The 17365-nt window shown below is 39.5% G+C and overlaps 1 long non-coding RNA gene across 1 annotated transcript; it reads left to right on the top strand.

Annotated features, from left to right (window-relative positions):
- Nucleotides 1-7607: 7607 nt before the first annotated feature.
- LOC148889245 (uncharacterized) lies at nucleotides 7608-9329 on the top strand. Its single transcript, XR_016116937.1, has 3 exons — nucleotides 7608-7881; nucleotides 7972-8083; nucleotides 8155-9329. It is a non-coding gene; the product is annotated as an uncharacterized LOC148889245 (long non-coding RNA).
- Nucleotides 9330-17365: the final 8036 nt, after the last annotated feature.

The raw sequence follows: 17365 nt of genomic DNA, 5'->3' as shown, positions 1-17365 counted from the left end.
CAGTGCATCGTGGATTTTTTTTTTATTAATGGCATGCAAATGTGCAAACAAACAAAGTAAAAGAAACAACACTGCAAACAAAGCAGAATAAAATCAAACACACTGGCTTTGAACAGCTCATGGAGCATTCAGTTTCTAGAAATCGAGCCATGTCGGTTTATAAAAATCTTTGTACTAAGTTCATCCTGTCTACATGAAATCTAATTTAAAGCAGATTCTTTACTTACAGACAGTGTATTGTAGGTGTTCAAATACCTGACATGTTTCGGCGTATACGTCCGCCTTCGTCAGAGTCACAACAACCATTGTTGTGACTCTGACGAAGGCGGAACTAGAGCGCAGCAGAGTCAGGACGAATAGGCGCAACAGCAAAATATTGTTTTACAACACCGTTCTCTATTAAAAAAAAGAGGTTTTATTTTTTGTTTCATTCGGCAGTATGTAAAGTTTTGCATTGTGTAAAAAAAAAGCTGACTACATTGGACTTCACGGATTTCACCTATCGCAGGATATTTTTGGAACATATCTCCCCCGATAAACAAGCGCTCACTGTAATCATTTTGGTGTGAGATTCTCCAAAATTTGAATGACATGTTTGATAGAGTGCTTATGCACAGTAGTATACATATTACGTTATTTCATGCTTAGATTAGTAAACATATTATGTTATTTCATGTTTAACTCAGTACATGTTATGATTATTGCATGTTTAATTTAGTTTACCTAGCATTATCAAGCATATTAGTTCAATAGTTGTTGCAACAGGCAAATTCAGTCTAAGGCCCTCCCAACACTGAGTTGTTCGTAGCCGATTGGACGGAAGATCGACTTGTTCGCAACTGATTGGTCAACAGACGCGGTATTCTTTAAACTAAGCCTGAATAGGCAGACGGGGGTTCTTCTTTTGTCCAGCTCCAACTAGAGATGTTTCTCACGATTGTTACTGAATAAAGTAGTTTTTGCTGTGTACCAACTATCGTGGCATTTCATCAAGAAACTCGACGAAGTCCGAACCAGATGAAGATGAGGGAATTTTACCCAACAATGTCCAAATACCTTACAATTATGTTGGTGTTCTACAAGGGTCTATCTTCACACCATTGCTTTTCTTTGTCGATTGTCTTTGTAATAGTGAACTCTGTGCTATATTTCTTCTTTTTTTTCCCTCTTGCATCCTTCGGCAGTATTTTTATTCATTGTTCATTGTGTTTTTATTGGGGGGGGCGGATGTTGCTACTGTTTACAATTCATCATGTGTCGAAGTGTTTGTGATGGGAAAGTTTGATCCTGTCTCATGTGTAGCTGACGTTCTATAGGTAGTCCGGGCATTATTGTAGTACTGTCACTCTTCTAATAACATTGCATTTGTTAGAAAGAGAATAGTAATTGAAACCAGTTGATTTGAGGGACAGATTAACGCTTGCGTGTGACGCACCTGCCACACATGCATCCTCTTGTCTGATGTTGAAATGAACAACTGGGAGGGTTCGTTGACTGTGACCGTCCACCGATATGTGCAATAAGTTTGAATGCACGAGCGAGCAGCCCGCCCAAGATGATCAGATGGCATGCGGCAGATGATAGAATACTTCGAGTGATACTCGACACTTGGAGCTGCAACAAAAGAGAACATTTGGGGTGGAGGAAGGGGGGTAGAGAGCATCCTAGGCTGCCATGTTGGAAAATGTGTTTCCTGTTTGTGACCGCCAGTCAAGACAGGATTTGGAAAACCACAATAAAGGTTTCGATTCAAGGCTCAGAGATTTTTTTTTTCTCCACGGAGAGTCTGAGCCGCCCCAGCGTCATGTCAGCGATGCGTGCCTGCAAGTTTTGGGCTTGTGGGTTCACCTGTATAGTCCTCGAAAACTGTTCCCAGGTGTCTTAAAGGGGACGCATGATGTTGACTTAACTTTTTAATGTCTTAAATACAAAGAGTAGGAAAAGATTCCCAACCATCAATGGTGAAATGAAACAACCCCAGTCATTGTTTTATGGTGAGCTTCATTTTTATGAAAAAAAGTGAAGTGACATTTGTTGACTACTTGATATTGTGCCTATTGACTAAATAATATCCCTTCAATATGAGTTGACTTAATGAGATGGACAATGTTCTGGAGTCACTTTCAAAAAGAAGCCATCTTTGGTTTTCCCAATATGAATGGTTGCTGAAATTATGGACACATTTTCCAAAACGTACGCTTTATCTTTGGCATTCGACTCAGCATGATTCCGACTTGATCTTGGTTTTACTCTCTGTTGCTTTCTACTATCTTTGTGACTGCTTTATTTCCTGTATATGATAGCTGTCCATGTTAAGTGCTTTGTTACAGCTTCGGCTGTTGTTAAAGCGCTATATAAAGCAATACGTATTGTATTGTATTGTATTGTATTGTATTGGATTGGATTAGCCTTCATTAGTCTCGCAGTGGAGGGATTTACATTTGTACATTTGTATTATCAGAAGCATTAACTTAACTTCAACAAAATTCAATGCAGCTCTGCTTACCTGGTCTTGAAAATGTCATAGCACCAGCTTTAGTGTCACGACTTGGGCAGACAAACTCAACGTGGGGGGGGGGGGTATGATTGTGTAAACGAGATTAAAAAAAATCCCCTTTTCCGAACTAGGGAGTGAACTAAAAAAATAATAATTAATTTAATTTCATACGGGATGTTTGGGCAAGCACTCGAGAGCCACATTTATTCGAATGCAAGCTATTACAAAGTCCATTTGACATATTTCCTAATACGTAAACAGGCAAACAGTGCAACTGGAGGCCGGAGTCAACAATAAAAGTTGATAAGAAATACTTGAAAGCTTTTTACTTAAAATAAAAGTCATGTCTGGCATCGCTTCCTGTGAGTTATTATTCGGCATTCTCCCCCTGTGATTTTTTGTTCCCCAATAAATCACGTGATGACCGAAGAGTGCCGTGAGCTTCAAGCTACGAGAAGCGTACATCGCCATCTCAGATGTCTTCGAACGCGGCTAAAAAAAACGTGCGGCATGCATGACGACTTTTGTAGAAATGAAGACGAATGGCGACGTTGCCGCGGTGCTCTGGTCACCCAAACACATGTGGCTGATATTGGCAAAGGTGCAGAGGGAGGGAGGAGGTGGGGGGTGCGCAGAGGTCATAGAAAGGCTCCTAGCACATGGAAAAACAATTAGAAAAAAGGGGGAAAAAACGGAAGATTTTATTGTGATAAGTTCTCATTTTGTCGCATTGTGGAGATTTGTGTAGTTTCATTCACATTTTTAAAATATTGTTTTTATCATATTTTATCATATATTCCTTTCATATTTTTTCGATATTGAAACAATGACTTGACATTGGTCCATGAATTGGATCGTCTCCCTGTCTTGTGCTTTCTCAATTGAACTCACCACCCCTGAGGAAAAGAAGTGCCGAACAGGTGTCAGTCATTTATGGCACACTCCCAGGCACGCCCACACAGCCTGCCTATGACCTATGACCTTGTGACCCAAGGAAAAAAAAACACATTATTCAAAATGGCGTCTAACAACAAAATGTGACCGGTGTGTACTTTTATTTTTTAACTTCCTCCTTGCGCCACAGAATCTAACAGGTGTTGACTTTTTTATGATTTTTTATTTTTATTTTATTGCCAGATCCACGCAGGTGTTTTTGATGGTTGGTGTCATTGTCTTATGTCTTTCCCGCCCCAATCCTAAAACAAGTCCGGTCGAAATGCAACAAAAATGGTGCTTTTGTTTGGACAAGTTCCAAACAAAAGCACAATTGCTAAAAAAAAGCATTACTGCGCAGACACTTCTTGGTCTGCTCATTTCACGTTCAGTTGTTTAAAGACACGCCATCTTCAAGATGAAAGCTGATCATTGCTTGTGTTGCTAATACATGTAGCATCCATCTTTTGTTCCATTTCAAATCGAAAAATCGGTATGTTGCGCACTCACAATCTAGCGAGGAGACACATGGATTCCAGTGGAATGTCTTCTATCCTTGGCGTAGCCCCACAACTCCCCCATTTCTTAACTTTTGCTTCCTTCTAGACGACTAAATCAAAACATTTGCCGAAGTGTCGGGGTGAGGCGGAGGACAGCGCGTCTTGTAAAACATATGCACTGAATATCCAGCTCATAAAACGTGTACAATTAAAAGCTATTTTGGAAAAGAGAGAAAGGGAGAGAAATATTTATGTGTCTGGCGCAAGATCCAGGTCGTTTTATCTCAGGGGCTGCGAGGGCCCGCTGGGGCACAGGTAACAACTGTCAATGGGCCACGGAAGGATGTTGAAATGCCGCGGGGGCTCGAGGCGGGAACCCGTCAGATGTCAGGGTTGCGTTTTCCCCTTTTTAACTCGCGCAGATTGTCATTATCCTCATGGTGATTTATTGAAATGGACTACGACAAAAATTGCCCACCTAAACAGATTTTGAAACTGATCGGATAAACTACAATTTCATCTGCTGACCTGCCGTGAAGTTCATTGGGTGGGAAGGATGATACATGATCATACTACTCACAATATGAACTCATTGACTGCCAGACATGTGCAGAAATGCTGTCCACTCCCGTGGCAGGGTTTTTGTCATTGTCACACAAATTCCAGGACCCATAGAATACTGACTTTTAGGACTACATAAACATTAAATGCAGTGTAAGAAACCTTAGACACTCTTTTTTCATCAGAAGGAAAGAGTTAATTCCTAAATTATATGTGTCTGGAGTTATATAAGCTTGAAATGCTGTCCAAAATACAATGCAATACATACATATGTTTATGTAGCGCTTTAACAACAGCTGAAGCTGAAACAGGTGCTAACATGAAAAAAAAGGAAATGCTACCCGCTTCTGAAAGGGGAAAAAAACATAGCATGAGGTCTGGCCAGCACTTTATCAGCACCCGAATAAGAAAAAAACAAAACCTGAACAAATTCGGGAATGGCGCTCTACGTCATATTTTCTATTCCCGAATAAAATTCGGGAGTGGCAGTGAATGGGTTAATAGGTTGTGGAAGAAATTTCTTAAGGAGAAAAATGTCCAAGTAAAAAAAAATCATGTTTTCCATGTAAATGTTCTAATTCATTCCAAAATGTAGACAGAAACGTTTTTGAAAGCATAAAAATGTGTCAAAATATGCCAAAGTGTATAATCAATTAGAGCTACGCATCATGTAAAAAAAACAGACAATAAATAGTAAAAACTGATGTTCATTTAACTTTTAACTGCATCCTCATCTTTTTTTCCCTATTTAGTTCGTGTTCTGCCATTTTGTAAAAAACAGATCAAAGGGTGTTTGCTTTTGTCAGCATTCACATACTTTCAAAAATAGTATAAGGCAACCTGACTGGTTCAAAACTTTTTCTAGGTGATTATGCAACACTTTCGGAACGTCTCATCACAGCTCCTGTATTTTGTTTTTTTACTTTCATTCCGTTCATCACTTTGCTGCTGTGAAATCTAAATTTCTCCATTGCGAGACTAATAAAGGCAAATCCAATCCAATACAAACACCTGAAGGGCAAATAACGATGATGAATATACACAGATCTCTCCATTTATCTTCCGACACACAAAGGCACATATGGTCGAAGTCCCTCTTAGCCAATGGGATGCCAGGATGATGCGAGGTAATAGCCAATAGCAGAGCAGTTACCTCTATAAGCAAGTATGTTGCTTTCAGGGACTTGGGAGCAGGGAGAAACAGCTAATACATACTGTATTTGGACCTCTCATATCGTGAATTTTCTTTCACAACAACAATTTGCACCAAGCGTTCAGGAAGGGTTAAAAGTAGTTCCCTGTGGACAATGGCAACTTTTCTGACACGGCTCCGCATCAAGTAAAAAAAAGTCAAAGTTCAAGTGTCATTGCTGTTACTAATGCAGGGTTAAAAAAATAAAGTGTCTGTGCAACCTGGTTGATGGAAACGCTGCAAAAAGGCAATTCTGAACGTGAGAATGTGCAGAGCCCTGGTGTCGTCGTCGTAGCGGACAGCAAACATCATAAATCTGGCCGCGCTCTCTGTTTACATTGCTCTGACCTCGCTGCGCCCTTCGGGGTGAGCTCAGTATGGTCCTCCAAGCTACCTTGTGTTCACATACAGGCGGACTTTGGAGTGGACTGTGAATAATTCCACCTTTCAAATTCCAACTGGAAAGTCACATTAGATGATTTTTCTTCTTTTTTTGCCAATTTGATTATTCTCTTTCTGGTGCGTGTTATTGTTTTATTTAAAAACTCAAGCCCTGCACCTCCGCACTGCGATGCGACCACGCCAACCAGATATGCAACGTGCATCCTTACATTTTTGTGTTACTTTTAGGCCTGTCTTTTATTTATTTATTTATTTATTTATTTATTTATTTATTTATTTATTCGTTTATTTATTTATTTATTTATTCATGTTAATTTATTATAGATTATTTATTCATGTATTTACTGTATATTACTTAGGTATTTAATTAATTATTTATTTGTTTATTTGTTTGGTAGTTTATTTATTCGTTCATTCATTTGTTTCTTTGTGTATTAATTTATTTTTTTCTTCATTGTAATTTTTTATATTATTTATTTATGTATGTATTTATTTATTTTTCTGTAATATTCTCTATGTATTTAATTGTTTGTTTGTTTATTTGTATATTTTTTAAATTTATATATATATATATATATATATATATATATATATATATATATATATATATATATATTTTTTTTTTTTTTTGATTGGATTATTTATCTATTTATGTATTTATTTATTTATTGGATGATTTATTTATTTATTTATTTATTTATTTATTTAGATACAATTGTTTTTTTTATTGTTGTTGTTAACATGAAACGTATTGGATGATTAGTGTGCAGTGTCCTCCAACACAAAAATATTGACAATTAATAACATACACATAGAACACGAATTCCCCCCTACGCCCTTCACAGTCGTCCTGGGGCTATTCTGTGGAATACCACGATCGATTGTTTGGGCACACTTGACGCACAGTATCATCCCATTTGTGGATAGTGTCATATCATGCTATGCGCTCTTTTATGGGATACACTTTGTACAACAAAAATTACCCCAGAGTACACATGTAACATTGTGTCTTATGGCCATGTATGCAGCAGATACAACCGAGGGACGTTTAGGGTTTTTGGAATAATAACGATTGAAGCGGGTGGTGGGGGAAGGGGGGGATGCACAGGCTCTTCTTGTTGTAATAAACCACATGCATGCGCACGCACACACACACACACACACACACACACACACACACACGGGGCCGCGCACACCTCAGCGCGATCCAAAATGCCGTAAAAATTTACAGGCTGAACATTCCTGCGGGGTCAAGCAATTTATCAAATGCTGCACATTCTGGTTGCAATTACACAGGCCGTTGTTGGGCGCACGTATTTTTAGCAGGTTGATTGGGCTCAGTCGGTTCGGTCACCAAACGCTCAGCGATGACCGGGCCCATCGCGCTGCCATCTTACGTGTGGGGAAAGCATGTTTAACCCTCTTCTGAAAGTCACTCTTCAATTTGTTTTCGCCTTTGTGATTCTGATCTCATCCCCCTTCCTTGTCTTTCTCTCTCTCTCTGTGGTAGAGTGGTGATAAATCCGCATTTTATTGTCGGAGAATTCCTCTTTCCCGGCAGGGCTGACAGCTCCCCACGGCGGGGGACGCGGCTGGGTCTAAACCCGATTCCCTCCCCATCCTCCATCACTCCATCCTTGCCTCCATCTGGCCCTGTTTAGGGGGAAGAGAGTGGAAGGGTGGCAGGGCGCGGCCGAGCGGAAGAGGAGAAAGATGCAAGCAAGGTATTGTTGTTGCTCGGGAGGAGGAGAAAATGAAGGACAAGGAGGGAGGTCCGGATGGCACTTGGCTAGGAAGTAAGTGAAAGTGACATTGGAGGGAAAAAAAAGATGTGTGACAAATTAGTAAACATTGACACTTTCCTACTTTGCTTTTATGGCCGCGAGATGAAAAGGGGCGACGACGACGAGGGAGTCACCATGTGACAAGAAAATAGGAATGGATACGGGCGTAAGGAAGATACCATTTTGAAATAGGAGGGTTGTCTTCACTAATGAGGTATTTGGTTGGAAATTGCAAACCATTTTTTTGTAAATTCAAAGACATTTCATTCGGTTTTTTTTTTTCAGGAAAAAGAGATCAACATTGCAGACAAGTTCAATGTAATAACACCAGCAGATGTTTATCAAAGATGGATATGTCCTTAGATGTTTTTTAAATTAAACTATCCATTTGATCTAGATGTTGTAAACATACTGTATCGAGTACGATTCATAAATATAATTGAATCATTTATTATTTTTTAAGCCTTTCTGGGAGAGTGATCACAACAGTGGACAGCTCATCAGGTTATCATTATTGGTGAATGAAAGTGTTTTTAAAAAAATTAATGAGACTACATCCATGGACTGGTCATCAGACAATCACAGAGCACAGAGAAACCGATAACCATTCACCCCATTTACTCGGATCTCTTAACTTCTTCCAACTGGACCCGCTGCACCCTGCCCACCACCTTTTCCTGCTACTCCCCTCAAGCAGGCTACCGACCATAGCGCACCAAATCCAGCAGACAGCTAACAGCTTCTTCCCCCGTCGCCGTTGAATCTCTCAAAAGTAACAGAAATCTAACTGGATAGTGCCTCTTTGCAATTTTTCACAACCTTATGGAACAGCATCCCGTTATAATCATTGTACCTGCACTCTGTACACACTTGAAGCACTGTCTGCTTGATACTTGGCACATAGTCTCACAGTTGTTCCTGAGAGGTACCACTTACATGAAGGAATTTCATTCGATTCGATTCGATTAGCCTTTATGAGTGTTCTCCATGCTCATTTGTCATGTCTCTTTTATGATGATACTCGTGCAGCGAAGACAAATTCCTTGTGTGTTCTACATACTATGCTAATAAAGATTCTGATTCTAATTCTGAGCGAAGAAGAAAAACAAAAACAACAGCTCAGGCTAGCGGTTCAAAACAAACGGGCCTCTTGTAAAAGGAGTCAACTTATCTTTACCACTTGCTTGTTACACAACTTTGACATCTTTATAAGCAAAGTCACCAGAAAAAAAAAATCAATATCATAAAGTGTCGAGTGCGCCTTCGTCCCTGCGCGCTGCCGCGTATTCCCTATGTCACCGTCAAAGATGAGTTTGTAAAATAAAGATGATCACACCGGGCTGCCAGAAACAATTCGATTAAATCTTTACAACATCTGAAAGGTTAGCAGACGTGAGCTTGCCTTCACTAATTCCGCCATACCGCTGAGACGTGATAATGACCTCATTTGGACCAAGAGTGTGTGTGTGTGTGTGTGTGTGTGTGTGTGTGTGTGTGTGTGTGTGTGTGTGTGTGTGTGTGTGTGTGTGTGTGTGTGTGTGTGTGTGTGTGTGCGTGTGTGCTGGCAACCAATATGTGCCATGCAGGCCAGCGTAATAAACACAAGTGCTTTGGACAATCTGGTCCAGCACATCAAATGCTACAAAATGTCCTTTGGCAGCCTCAGCTCCACATTTGTTGAGTAACCGGTGCGCTAAATTCAAATGCTATCAAATGTTATTCTTTGATTGTCGCTTTAACGTATACAATATGTTTTTTTTTCTTGTTGCTGAGTTAAAAGTGTAACTATGTTTATTATTGTACAACTGCATTCCTGTCAACGCATAAATCTTTCCGCGTATTTTTTTTTTAAATATATTTTCAAATAATGTACAGCTTACTACAACTTTTACACGGTGAAAACATGTTAAAAATTGTGAACCGATCTTACAAAGACCTTTTTGGCTCAAATCCAATTGGTCTCTACTACTGGTAGCCAACGACAATGCTGCCGCTCATCGCTACTATTATACTACTATTATACTACTATTGTACAAAAGATGGTGTATTTCCCAAATATTTCCTGACATAAGGTGCACCGGACTATAAGGTGCACCTTCATCCATCCATCCATCCATTTTCTGAACTGCTTATTCCTCATTAGGGTCGCAGGGGGTACTGGAGCCTATCTCAGCTGTCTTCGGGCACGAGACGGGGGACACCCTGAATTGGTTGCCAGCCATGCGCAAGGCACACAAAGACGCGAACCGGCGACCTCTGCACTGTGAAGCCGGTGTGCTAACCACTCGACTACCGGGCCGCCCGGTGCACCTTCAATGAATGAAAAAAGTTTTCCAAATATAATATAAATATAGAAAAGTTAAGGCACACTACAGTACATTAAAAGGTGCTACAGTAGAGGCTGGGGTTAGGGTTGACAGCAGTTGTGAGACCTATTGTGGCTCAATATAAGGTGCACCTGCGTATAAGGCGCAAGGTCATCTTTTGGGCGTGCCTTATACACCGGAAAATACAGTAAATGAACTAGTGATGAACCTAAGAAAGGTAAAAAAAGTGCCATTCTGGTATTATGGTCGCCAAAAACAAAACAAAGAAAAATAAAAAAAAGACGTAGTGTGGGGATATATTTTTTTCCAAATGCAAAAATATGAATAAACATGCGAATCAAACGTCTGAAAATGAACGACACTGATTCGCTGTGGAGAACCCTTGAAGGGAAAAGAGGAAAGGAAAAAAGATGATACGCAAACATATGAATAGTGATTGAAAAATGTTTCCTGAAAGTGTAAAAAGAATTTAACCAATAGTAAAAGAATGGCGGTCAACTGCAACAAAACAAGAAGTCGCAGATCCAGCAAAACGTTTTTTTTTTTTTTACGCCGGATGCGTTATAAGACATTACATGTTCGTAAAATGCTAAGCGGTCATGAACGGCATTAAATATTTATTTCTCACCTCTCATGTTTAAATGCTGGCAAAAAAAAAATCATGTGAACTATGTGTGTCAGGAAAAGCAAAGCAAAAGAAAATAGTTGATGTTCCTTTAAGAATAGGTGTTCCAAAAAGCCCCGCAAAAAAAGCAAAACACTGAAATAATAATAGATGTGCCATGGGATCTTTCCTTTTTTTTACATTTTATTAAATGACTTAGGTTAACAGTGACATACACAAAAATAGTTGTGGCTCCTCTTGGTCAACAAGTTGCTACAAAGCTTAAGAAAAAGCTTTTTGTTTTCATTTTATTATATTATAAAATTTGTTATTTTGGTTATTTTAAAGTGGATTGCAGCATAATAACAGATGCAGAAGAGAGCTGTATGATTTTTTTCTGTTTATTGACTGTATGGACCTGTGAAACATAATAAACTATAAATTGAAAAAAAGCTAAAGAAAAAGCAAAATGTGCAATTGATCCCTGGAAGGAGCAAAATATTTGGCTGAGCACTCTTACATTCAGCCGAAAAATCCTCGTATTGAAATGATAACTCTCCCAACGAATTGAGACTAGTTAAGAAAGAAAAGTAGTCTGATTTCCATTCATTATTACGCGTCCATTTATCCATGAGGAGTGGCGACAGAGGTGGGGGTTGGCTAACTCTGAAGAATAACAATACCATTAAAAAGCCTGCGCGGAAAGTATCAATCATGTTTGCCGTTAATGTCCCTCCAAGCCTATTCAGCCCCCCCTCCTGTCCCTCTCTCCTTTCTTAATGTCCACCCATCTGTGTGTGTGCACGTGTGTGCGCGTGTTACATTAATTCAAAGCCCTCTAATCAACAATCGCTGCATCTGGGCCGGATAATGAATGGCATTGTTTATCACCTCCCTCCAGCTCGAGGTGATAAATACAATTCATGCCGTCATCAGAATGGGAAATGAGAGACTTGCTTTTTTACTTGTTCTCTTTCATCCTTTTTTTTGATATCTCAAGGAATGACGGTGTATAATAACATTTTTGCTGTGATGGCAATGATGATGTTATCAGGCGTCCCGTCAAGGCAATAAAAGCGACAGGGCTTGCTAAATGAGTTGATGGAGCAATTGGGTTTGATTTAGTGGGTAAACGATGACAAATTTTGCAAATATCCGACAGGAACAAATCTAAAGCTGTTTAACAGAATGAGGATGGTGTTTCGTTTTGGGTTATGTGGGGCGTGGGGGTGAGGGGGTGTACTTTGCTGCGAATTGGCAATTTCTGCTGATGGGAAATGCTGCATATCCTTAACCGATACCACATTAAGCAATCCGATACCGATATCTGAACTTGAATGTTTTGTTTTTTTATGAAATATGTCATTTAAAATGTATCCATTGCAGTATTCACTCACGATGAATACCTTTCAGAGTAAAGTTGTTTTTTTATCCTGCATTAACTAATTCACTGCCAGACGTGCAAAAATGTGTCCACTCCAGTGCCAGGGTATTTGTCATTGTCACTCGAATTCAAATTAAAAATATTACACTAATATACAACGCATTGTCATCAAATGGTGAGTATAGTTTTTTTCTTTTTTTAATGTTGCTGTGCCGATGACCATTTTGTGTTTGGGAGCCTTTTACTGAGCGAGTTGCTTGTTCTGTAGCCACAAAGGGTCTTCTTGTGCCGGTCCCAAGCCCGGATAAATACAGAGGGTTGTGTCAGGAAGGGCATCCGGCATAAAAGCTTGTCCAAAACAAACATGCAGATCAAACCTCTAAAGACGGAGGACAATGATTTGCTATGGCGACCCCTTCAAGGGAAAAGCCGAAAGGAAAAGAAGAAGACTCGAATTCCAGGACCCACAGATTATTAAATTTCAAGACTACATTAACATTCAATATGGTGTAAGAAACCTTAGACTCTCTTCTTTCATCAGAAAAAAAGAGTTCATTCCTAAATTATATGGGTCTGGAGTTATATGAGCTTGAAATGAGGGTGGCTGTCCAAAAAAACAATGCAATACATACATATTGGTTTATATAGGGCTTTAACAACAGCTGAAGCTGGAACAAAGCGCTAAAATTGAAAAAAAGTGAAATGCCGCCCCCATGTGGAAGGGAAAAAACACTGGCTGAGGCCTGGCCAGTACTTTATTGGCACCCAAGGAAAAAAAAAAAGACCAAATTCGGACCAAATTCTTCATTTTCCATACCTGAAAAAAAAAAATCGTGAATGGCAGCGAATGAGTTAATATTAGATTGGAAAGCAAAACTCAATTAAAATATTGTGAAAAAATAATGACATATTAAATAAATTAGTGGAACTTTAACAATATGCACCCAACCTTGTGATGAACATTATCACACATTTAATGTATACTGAGGAAAATAAAGGGTGGACTCGCCTATATGGATAGCGATACTGATACAAATAATGATACCGTTGATAACAAGCAATACAAAGGATGCCACCATTATCTATTCAGTGATACCTCGGCTTAAGAATGCTTTAGCTAACAAACCCTTCGCCTTACGAACGTTAAATTCGCGAGAATATAATCTTGTTTGAGGAACTATTTGTCAGGAAACACACGGAGCGCCACAATGAGTGATGTGTCGTTTGCGAACAAGCCGGTTCTTGGAGCACCTGAAATGGCAGCCGGCTTTTTTTTTCCTCTATTCCCTGCCCCCAGTCTTCGGTTAGAGCCACACGTGATTGGTCAAGATCCGTGGTAGAGGAGGGAGGGGACACACACAGCAGTGAGCGGGCGAAGGGGTTACAGAAACACACACACACACACACACACACACACACACACACACACACACACACACACACACACACACACACACACACACACACACGAAAAGGAGACGACAGCTTGAAACAAAAAAAAGTGAAACAAAAAAAACAAAATATAAAACTCAAATGGTGAGAAAATGGATAGAAAACACAGTGAAATTTGGACTCGTTTCAAAGGCAGAGTGTAGACTGCAAGGTTAAAATATCCCATCAATCAGGCTCCACAAATGCCCCGCACAAGCCATTGTAAAATCTGAAGAGAACATACCAGCGAGGGAACCGGTTAATAATGAAGTTTCTAGTGTGTCTGCCTGCATCGATTGCTGTTGCAATATCACAACTTCTAAGATGTATAACCCAGAGCTCCTTGAGACACTTTATGCAAAAAGCTATCCATTCCATCAAGCCATCAACAACCATCACAAAGGTAAATAAAGTGACTTTATTACACAGTACATTTGATTTCTTTAATTACAATACCATAGCAATTTATTATACATAAAATAATGTATATTGTGTGTAGTTTTAAGGCTTATTTAGTTGAAATTTATGTTTTATGCGGACCTGCGAATGGATTCTTCTAATTTTAATGGTTTCATATGGTAAATTAATGTTTGGAAGACACACTTTTTGCCTTGCACACACTTTCTGGGAACCAATTAAGTTCGTAAGCCAAGGTATCTCAGTACTTTTGATCAGTATGACAGGATAAAAATAAAAAAAAACTACTGAAAATATCACTTGAATTCCCTCCAAACTATTTTAACTAGTAATGGGAGATACCACACAATTGCTTTACTGATACCAAGTCAAATAAAGGATACCAATCGCTAAGTGAAAAATGAATTTAGGACTGAAAGATTTCATCGTTGTATCGTCATCTGAGCTACTGATATGCATGCTGAACTGGGTGTGGTACAAAAAGAACTGTCCAAATATCACTTTTTTTGTCATTGAAATCCATTATTGTATCTGGATAAAGAATACTATTGGGTCAGAAATATTCACAGATTGACTCACAATATCCCAAACAGCATGACATTGACACGGGAGGAGTCGAGGAAACAATAACATTATTATTTGGCCAAAAAATAAATAAACAAATATCTGCTCATAATTAAATGAATACAAAACACCCATTGTCACACGAGTTGACATTTTTTGTTACCACCACAAATCCCCCGACATCCCCAAAAAATATAATAATAAATTGTGGTTAACTCGATGTATGTTTTATAAGCCTATAAAAGCAGAAACTGACTGCATCATCAAAAAACAAGAAACAAGAAATGACAACCATGTTGCTATGTTTTTGTATCCAGTGGAGAAAAACATGGGTTCCGTATCAGAACCCTGTGGGATGCCTCACTTGAACACAGACACGAGCAGCTAGCTTGCTGGAGTCTTTTGAAGCAGGCCCTTTAACTATGAGAGTAGCCCGACCACCACCACCACCACCACCTCCACCTCCACAACCCTTCTCCCGTACCTCAAACTCACCCCCTCTTCTGTATCACACACAATCATTGATAAAGACAAGCGATCTGATAGCTTCTCTCCAAGTGATTTGTTAGCCATTTGAGCTCCTTATGATGCAGGCGTGTTTTGGGAGACAACGAGGCTGCTTCGTTGGTGGCAACCAACTCGCATTTATGCATGTTAAACCTTAAAATTGATTCGTTTATGCCAAATGAACTGCACGTTGACATGATAGCACATGTCAGCTTTCTATTCATTTTTCCACACGTGAAACAATCGTCATGGAAAACAACCAAAAAAAAGACTATATTCTAATTGGAGATTAAACGAATAGAGAATATTGTGTGATATACTGATATTCAACATACATAAGGGCAAGTGAAAGCATGTTGAAAGAGACACAGAGACATTTATTATTTTGCTTCATTCATTTGGCAGAAATGCTAAACGGTCACCACGATCGTTCAATATGACCCCGATGGAGATCTTCTTTCGGGCTGGTGTCAAAAATAAGAGTTTATGAGAGAGGAGAATCCATTGCGGAGGACCCATGTGACCTATTTGGAGAGACAACAAGAACTTGTGTGTCGAAAGGGGACAGAGGTTTTAGTTCTTTTACTTGGAACCCACTTGAAGATTTATGCGGAATTACTGAATCATTTGGTGAAATCGTTTGGGCAACAAGCCATTCTTCGAGATTAAATGCAATTGAATTGAATTTTCAAAGTTAAATACAACTGAAATACACTACAAGGTGTTTGCATACCACAATTAAAAATCCCCAATATAGATATATCAACATTGTCGATTCCATAGATATGATTCAACATGTTAGATGGATCTTCCACTCCATGAAAAAAAGCCTCCTTATGCAAAACAAATAGCAATGCCTGCTTAAATTTGATCAGCGTCACTTGTAAAGTGCTTCATGATGGTTTTAATTCAAGGCTCACACTCCGAAGACGCTGCCGTAACTCTTCTATGCCATCACTAGACCCCCGTCCCCAACCCCCGTAGCCTCCCCACACCCCGTCCCCTCCTCTTGCACGCCAGCTGGGCTTCGGCAGGCTGATGCCGGCTCCCGCTACGTGCCACTGACAGCTGAATTATCCCACAGGCCGCGACGCTTGATTATCATCGGCGAAGTCATCAGGGTGTCCCGCCGCCTCGCACACCCCCCACAGCCCGTTCTGAACGCCGCGTCTTCCATTGTGTCACCCCTCGTCAAGACAGGGGCGCCTCCTCTTGACAGGTAATCTCAACAATAACAATTACCGCCATTACTGGTGTCATATACAAGTGCTGCACCCGCGAGAAAAGGCTTTTCGTAATTCGGTGCGCGGACACCAACAGGTAACAAGGTATCAGCGCGGAGGTGGAACATGCGAGGGGCACTGCCAAGCTAAATTGAAATGCAAATCAGAGTGGAATTTATGACATCAGGATGGGGTTTCCGATACTTTAAAAGCTCAGATAAGATATTTGGCTGAACTCACTAAAACCCCACCAGCATCCACGTGTGCTGTATCCCAAGAGAATAACATTGAAAAGTTCACATTTTCTTTATATTTGAAAAAAGATAACAAGCAATGATGTGTGGGGATGACAAATAGCTTTAAAAAATCTTATGGTGGCATATGTAATAATACATTTAATTTCTAAGCGCCTTTCAAAAGACATTCACCCCCTTTATATGGTGACAGATATGGTGCACCCCCTTCATGATATCCTACCCCTCAAAATAAATAAATCACTTTGTTTTAAGGCAAGGCATGGCTACCGCAAAATGAACATCCACAATGAAATGAATTGTTGATTTGTTGTTGTTGTTGTTGTTGTTGTTGTTGTTGTTGCTGCAGCTGGAGATAAAGCTAAAAAGTCATGTGTTTTCTCAGTGCTGCTCAGAGTAACAACCTTTATGGCAGTGGCGCCTTCATTTGGAATACTTAGTTTAAAAAAAAACAATATAAAAACAACAATCAAAAAGTGCAGATTCCATGTTTGGTCTTACATTTATTTTTTCTCCAATTTTGAACAATGGCTTGGCAAACATTACAAAATGCGTAATGAATTAATGTTGTAAGTCAAATAGCTGACTGCAAATTAGTTCTCAAACATGACAATGCCAGCTTATATTCCGCATCTGAAAAATATAACACAGCCCAAACCTCAAGTAAAAAGCATGATGAAAGAAGATGAAAAAAAAAACATGTGATTATAAAATGATTATTAATAATACACAGAAAAACCTCACTACAGATTGTTATATATTTAGTCAGAAATGTGATTTTTTTT

The sequence above is a fragment of the Hippocampus bargibanti genome, linkage group LG13 (genome assembly GCF_051943395.1).
Source record: "Hippocampus bargibanti isolate YZ-2025 linkage group LG13, ASM5194339v1, whole genome shotgun sequence".
NCBI classification, from domain to species: domain Eukaryota; kingdom Metazoa; phylum Chordata; class Actinopteri; order Syngnathiformes; family Syngnathidae; genus Hippocampus; species Hippocampus bargibanti.
This window is presented reverse-complemented; position numbering and strand designations above follow the sequence as displayed.